Raw genomic sequence first — 8,086 nt, forward strand, 5'->3', positions numbered from 1 at the left:
TGACCTAAATTGCATACAATGACTTCACAGGGCATGTTTGACCTACTATACATGCATAATCATAGCCACGACCATACATGCATAGCAACAACCATTACTCCATTGTACACATTGCCACATGAAACCAACAATATGCATAAGCAATGCCAAATCAAATACACTTACATATAAACCAATGTAGTCAAACATATGTGATCATTTCTTGTAATCAACCTACAAGACTCATACATGTAATCAAAATATTAAAAATTGTAACCTAACATACAAGGATGTAAGTAGGTATCATGAAATCAATATGTAAGCGACATATAATTCATACACAGTCAGACACATGTTCCAAAAATCAAGACATCATGTCTATTACTTTGAAATCAACATTCACCAATACTAACAACCTATAAGCATACCCCCTTACTATCCATGTTCCACACTAAGGTAGAAGGAGGAAGCTACTATAATGGCCCGATCTCCAATTTCCAATTATGGAAATGGGATCTCCAAAGCTCTACTAAATTTAACCACACTTGAAAAGAAATTGATTTTCATTTCTCATACATTTTGTATGAGATTAAGTCAAAACATTCCACTTATTCCACTTGTAACATAATAACTAAAAACATGCCACTTTTCCATTTCCTTACATGAAACTTTTCAAATTCCTTGCATGCAACCTTTCAAATTCCTTACATGCAACTCTTCAAATTATTTGCATGCAAATTGATCCAAATCGGATCCATAAACGACTGTCATAGAACCATGACTATATCAGGACGAAACAAATCCTTGAAGAATCCAAAATCGTAATCGAAAACACCCTGAACTAGTGGCCATGGTAGCCAACGTGGAACGACGAGGACCTTGGTCAAAGCGCATTGACCGAGGCCCATGGAGACTGCGCAGGAGGTCGATGTAGCCCTTGGGAGCCCCAAAATGGGAAAAGGAGCTGATTTTCGATGTTCGATTAGCGCATCGCTAGGCAAACAGGGCCGGAATGGTAGATCCTTAAGCACTTGGTCACGTTGGGAGCTAGAGGACCGCGGGTGGAGAGACGAAAAGCGCCAACCTATGAAGGTGGGACCCACAACCTGGAAACCGGTGGTTTGATCGAGGTGCCCTTAAACGGTAAGAGGTTTGGAGGAGAGCAAAGCGATCCCACTCAGTGATCAACGCGTGGCAGCGGAGGTGAGATAAAAACCGCCGTGATCGCGCGTTATCGGTCGAGCAAGTCAACCACACTCGACGTACGTATGACGTTGGATCTGGAGGAGCCCAGATCGGACGACTGAGATTGCGCCCAATAGACAGAAGCAGAATCGACTGAGAATTAAGCTGCGATTTAAGGGGATTTGGAATCCGTTGACCGCCACGGTGGAGAAAGAATGTATCCACGACATAACCGAAGAAATGAATCAACGAACAGGCTGGCGCTGTTCTAATGAGGACACGTGGCTACTTTCTGAGCGTTATGCTGACGCCGAACAGGGAACTCTAAGCACACAGGCGGAAGGAGAATCGACACAGGCAGGAGAGGAACCAAACAGGCATGGAGATCGAATGGCTAAAGCCGTGAAGAGAGATAGTTGAACGGAGATCAAGAGAGGGAGTGAAGAGTCCAAGCGACCAAGAGAGACAGTGAACAGTGAACCCTGAGAGGAGGGTGTTGGTCGCTCTAATTGTTTTCACAATTCGAGCTCCACATAAATTGTCAACCCGAGAAGGTCTTTTTATTTCAAAGGTAATGGCGCACTGGATATGCTCAATTTCAAAAGCGGGATCAATGTTGTAGTGAAAGAAAGACACACACCTGTTAATTTCATTAATCTACTAATTCATACTCTACTGAATTAAAGCTGAAGTCAATCAAATTATAGCAGAAACGATTTCTCTGTTACAGTAAAGGAAAATCAATCTACAAGAAAGGAAATCATTCAACCATAGTAGGAACAGGACCCTATTCCCTGGTGAGGAACTTCAGCACCTGCTGCCTGGCACTAATCACACTGTAAGAAAAGTACTTCAAGAGATCAAGACCCTATTCCCAGGAACAGGAACCTTCAGCACTTGTCCTCTTGTTTCTAATCACACTGCAGGCAAAGGAAAGCAATCAATGGGAGCAAGACCCTATCCCTTTATGCAGGGATCTTCAGCACATGCTCTCAACATCATTCACTCGTGCATTCAATACGTGTAGCGCTAAGAAACAGAGTATTGCAAACCATGTAACTAGTGTTTCAACAACAGAATTAAGAGAAGTACAAACACATAAAGAAATAAACAAACTACAGGAATCAAAAGGGTGAATCTTGTGAGGAAGGCGGGCCCTTTCCTTCTCACAAGATTCCCCAGGAGAAAGAATTAAATTGGAACGCTCAAAAGAAGTTTTTATTCATCTGTCAAAGTAACTGATACATTACAAAAGGAGACTAGCTCCTGTTCTCACACAATACTGTTCTGTGACTCACAATTCAATCCCCCTCTAATGATGATGTCTCCTCTTTTTAAAGAGGAGACATCATTTACAATCTACATGAGAGCGAGTATCTCGATTCTGTTTCCAAAACAGGGCTATTCTGTTCTTAAAAAGAGATACTGTTACAACCGAGACAACAGAAGTGCTATCTTCAGGATGATCCAGGTAACCGTATCTTCAGGCTGTTGCTACTATTGCACAAAAAGTTCTTCCAGAATCGCAAATTACGCATAACGGGATTTGCGTGCTTGACGGCTGTTTCAGCAACTGAGTTAGCTGTTTCAGCAACGGAGTCAGCTGTTTCAGCAACGGAGTCAGCTGTTTCAGCAACGGTCGCTCGTTCCCACCAAGGCATATACATATCTGCGATCTTTGGCTTATGTTAGCAACAATGCACTTCAATAAATGATAAAATATAAGAGTATTGTGGAATTAAATGTAAGACAGATTAACCATATAATAAAGAAGAGGTTTCTATATACCTTGGGATAAAGTGAATGAAAAAGACATTGAGGTTCATGGTTTTAAGAGTAAAGTGATGTCAAAATATATAGCAAAAATGGTACATAGTGGAGTCCTAACATCCCCCCCAGCTAAAAATGTTGCATGTCCTCAGGCAACCCCTCGTCTGAATCAGAGTCTGAGTACTGGGACTGAGCATGCAAATTACTCAAGCAGTAGCTGGAGAAGGTGGCATCTGTAGGAGCTCGGAATCCGCTGTTGGTCTGCAACTGTTGCCATGCCGAGGCTTCCTCTCTGTCAGTCAACTGATAATGACATTGATATTTGTCTGAAGGCAGCCATAAAATTGGAAAACGGAAATGATACCCAATCCAGTTTGCTCCACAATGTTGAATGCAATCAATGTACTTAGGGACCCTGGATAATGCAGCTTGAAGATTGAGCGGGTTAAAAGGATGATAATCCTGTCTTTCCTTACATGACTGCTGCCAAAAGATATCATTGGCCTTCAATGCAGCAGGACCCTTCATTCTAATGTGCTCTTGACACTTAAAAAGGATTGAAGCCTGTAATTGCTGTATGTGCTCGTTCATTCCTGGCTTCTGCAAGAATTCATAATACTGTGCTATAAACATGGCCGGGCCTACAGGCTCTGGTCTAATCCACAGGAGTTTATTCTCCTCATTATGACTGCTTGCAGTGAACGCAGTCTGCCAAGTGAGCTGATTAGACAAAAATGAAGCAAATGCCCTAATTTGTATATCGCCTGCAATTGGAATGAGATTAACTCTCCTATCTTCAGGAATGGCCTCATTATGAAGGTAGAGTTCGCACAGCAGATGCTGGTCACTTTCAGGGGCCTCCTTAAAGGTCTCAACAAATTTCTCTGAAGTCATTAACTCATGTGGTCTGCCATTTGCTATTGCTTTTAATTGAAAATAAACTAATCGTTCAGTAAGAAAGAGAGAGTAATTTACAGAGGGTTTACGTGTAACCATCAATTTCCGCACTAATGAAAACATCAAGGCTATCCGTGCCTTAGACTGTCTGGCTTCCTTCTTATATTCCCTGTGCTCTTGCAGTATTTGTTCCCAGCTATCCCAGTTAGCATATGCATGGTTCTGCCATTGCAACTTATGCTGTCGTAATATTATATCTTGTTCTTCAGCATATTGCTTCTTCCATCTGTTCATTTGTTCCAATGGGTCCCATGGCAGAGTCTGTGTCTTTTTGGCAGAAGTAGTGGGTTGGGGCACTGTTTCCTCTGTCTGGATGGCTGCCTCAGAGGTAATGCGTTGGGGCATTGTTTCTTCTGTCGGGATGGCTGCATCAGAAGGAATGTGTTGGGGCATCGTTTCTTCTGTTGGGATGGCTGCATCAGAAGGAATGTGTTGTGGCATCGTTTCTTCTGTCGGGATGGTTGCATCCGCCTGCAAAGGATGGGATATCTGTGGTTTGACTTCTTCTTCTTGCTTTATAGAGGGTCCTACTGGTTCTTGTGGAGCAGTAGGGCATTCCTCTTTTATTCCACCTGTCGTAGATGCTTCAGGGAGCTGAATCTTAACTACTTTGTATCCTGCATCCTGATAAATGCTGCCACACTCCTTGCACATATATTCCATACATGGCTCCCTATTTTGCATTGAGGCTACGTGTGCTAATGTATGGAGATTGAGTTCTCTTTCAAAAGCCTCCCGAGCCATGGTTAATTCAGTTTTGTAAGCTTCTAATTCAGACTTCAGGAACTCATTTTCCTCCAGTAGAGATGTCATAGTATGTGGACCTTGTGTGCTGATTGGCTCTGTTGGAATATTTTGTTGATGCTCGGTAGTAGCTGGTTCTTGCACCACAGTGGGTGGTTCTTGTGTTTCATCCACCGGGCTAGGAATGGATTCTTGTGCTCCAATGGCTGGTTCTTGTGTTTCAGTCACTGGGCTGGTGACTGGTTCTTGTGTTTCAGTCACTGGGCATTTCCCACTATCATCCTGCTTGGTGTGTTCTTGTGCCTTAGTGACTGGTTCTTGTGTTTCAGTCACTGGGCTAGTGACTGGTTCTTGTGGAGCAGTCACTTCTTGACCTATAAACAATGTCATATTATCCCGGGGCGCTGGTTCTTGTGTGGCAGTGCCTTCGGACGAGCCGGGTTGGGAAGTTTGGAATGGGGATAAAGATTTTAATAGAATAGTGGCAGGGTCAGGGAAAATGGAGGTGGATTTCGTCTCAACAGTCGTTTTCCTTTTTCTTTTTGATAGGAAGGCAGCAAAATTGCTGCCCTTCCTTTTCTTTGAAAGGGAGGGCTTTTTTCTGGGGACAGGGTTTTCCGGAGGGGTAAGGATTTGAGATGTGGACCTTGTCCGTGGTCTGGAGCCTGCGACTGCTGAGGTTTTCTTCTTTTTCTTAACGGGTGAAGAAGGGGGTGTTAGAGAATCGTCACTAGGGACAGGAATAGTGGAGGCAGTTGGCTCTGCTAAATGAGGCGAGTTCGGGGTTGGGCCAACTGGAGAATGCGGAATTTCTTCCTGTTGTTCTTCATGAGGAATCTCTGGAATGTCATGAGGACTTTCAGATGGTTGAGGCATTTGGTCCTGCTGAGGAATTTCCGGAATATCCTGAGAATTTTCGGGTGGTTGGGGTACTGGGGTTTGTTGAGGGATTTCGGCCGGCTGGGGAATTTCGGGTGCTTGCAGAGGAATTTCGGCCGGCTGGGGATTTTCAGGTGCTTGCAGCGGAATTTCGGCCGGCTGGGGATTTTCAGGTGCTTGCAGCGGAATTTTGGGTGGTTGGGGAATTCCAGGTGGGGCTTGCAGAGGGGGATTTTGCTGAGCAAAACCCCTCTGTATTAGCAACTGGCATAAACGGTGATGGGTAAGGGATGACATTGGAGATTTGGCTCGTTTACAATAATAAGACATGTTTTTAATACAACCAAGCAGATAATAGGGGATATTAATCAATCGTCCATTCCTCAAGTGATTCATCAAAACAAAATCATGATTGTACACTACCTGATAACGCCCCTCACATGTTAAGTAGTGTTTGATGAACTCTGCCACTGATGGCCATGGTTGAGGAAGTGAGTGCAGACTAACCCCGCGGCCTCTGGGTTCCACTTGCTCGTCCGGGCGCAGAAATTCTTGCTGTGCGTTAAGAACGACCTGCTTCCTGCTAAACCAGCGAGTGCCCTCAGCTGGCAACCCTGATACCTGAACTATGTCATCCTCTGTCACTGAAATGCGAACCCCTTGGACCACTGAGAAATTGTCTTCAAGGTTTTGTGCAAACTCTAATACTTGTTCCGGGTTAAATTCCCCCAACCTTTCAAAATATACTGTCCATCCCGCTTGTTGGAAGATCTGATAAACTTCAGGAAACAACTGAAGAAGACTTATGGAGCCGGGCTCATTTCTAATGGCCGACCCTCCCATGGCTGTAGCTTTGAGTTTTCCGCAGAGGCACCAATACAGTAAACTCAGACCCTGATCGCACTAGTTGTTGCAACAGAGGCTGCATAGTCTAAATGACGGCAGAAATGGATATGACAACGGGCGGCTGCTTGGTTCATGCGAAATAATTACTCAATTTTCGGAATTCCCCCCCCTACGTATGGTGTAATAATGATTGGACGTGTAAAGATATGCAATCATTATGAAATGAAATCCTCTCTTTAATATGATTTAACCGAATTACATTAAAACCTTATACCTTACATTTTACCTTTGATTTAATAATTCGAAGTGTCGGTTGCTTCAAAATAGCTCTAATATACATGGAAGAATTTGTTGATTTTTAGAACAGAGTGTAATTGAATCTGGTACATGCTGAATAGTTTTCACCAAAAGGATCTGAAGTATAATCGTGAAGAACCAGAAAGCTCATATGACAGCAAAGAGAGATACTGCTTTGATGATAACCAGTTGCTGAGACTGGTGTTTAAGCAACTGAAAAATGAACGATACATTGCTGAAGCAGGTGTTTCAGCAACGGGGGAAATCAATAATACATTGCTGAAACAGGTGTTTCAGCAACGGGGGAAATCAATGATATGTTGCTGAAACAGGTGTTTCAGCAACGGAAAAAGCTGGCGTTACGTTGCTGAAACAGGTGTTTCAGCAACGGGAAAAAGCTGGCGTTACGTTGCTGAAACAGGTGTTTCAGCAACGGGAAAAATCAGAGAACTGGGATAACTGACTTAGGTCTGTGAATGGTAAGGGATTATTTCAGCAGTAAGGGGTGGGAAATACTGACTGAAGGAGGATATTTCAGGAGTGGTGGGAATGATAGAAGTAATGTGGGTATGGAGGGATATTGCTTTAGGAAAGAGGGTAAAATGATGGGAAGAAGCTTCTTGATTTAAAGCTTCAGATCTTCTCATGATGAATCTGTCCTCCTTATTGCTTTTCCAGAATCTGCAAAATTCAATTGTAATATGCCAATCCTTGACAGGGATTATTAGTGCTAAATCTAATCTAGTACTAAAAATATAGTGCAGAAAATTAAGTGCTGTGAGGAGCAGAAGACTCCCCTAGAAAAAGATAATGAATATCAGTCATGCAGGCAGTCTTGAAATCCTCTTTAGAAACAGGGCGCTTATATAAACGGAGCCTATGGCCATTGACTAGTAGAGGTGTTTTAGCATCATCAATTGTTACAAGCCTTACCGTTCCGTTTGGAAAGACATCATCTACTTCATATGGTCCAAGCCAACGTGTACGTAGCTTTCCCTGAAAATTTTCAAACCGAGAGTCATACAACAAGGCCCAATTACCTTTTTGGAACTGCTTGTGTTTGATAATTTTGTCATGCCACTTCATCCTTTGTTGCTGAATCATGTTTCTTTGGTGAATGGCATCTAATCTCTTTTCATCCAACTCCAAAAGCTGCTGCAATCTAGCTGTCTGCACATCATTCAAATCAAGATTAACAGCTAAAGCAGTCCTTAAAGTTTTAATTTCAAATTCCACAGGAAAAACAGCATTTTTACCATAAACCAATTCATAGGGAGAAAAACCTGTAGTGTTTCTCCAAGTAGTCCTGTAAGCCCATAATGCCTCAGGGAGCCTTTGGGACCAATCCTTTCGGTTGTCCTTCACTGTTTTAGTTAGAATGGCCTCTAAAACTTTGTTTGTGCTTTCCACCTGCCCATTGGCCTGGGGG

The sequence above is a fragment of the Pinus tabuliformis genome, chromosome J, assembly GCF_031772625.1.
Source record: "Pinus tabuliformis cultivar Carrire ecotype Pingquan chromosome J, CPIR1, whole genome shotgun sequence".
Taxonomy (NCBI): domain Eukaryota; kingdom Viridiplantae; phylum Streptophyta; class Pinopsida; order Pinales; family Pinaceae; genus Pinus; species Pinus tabuliformis.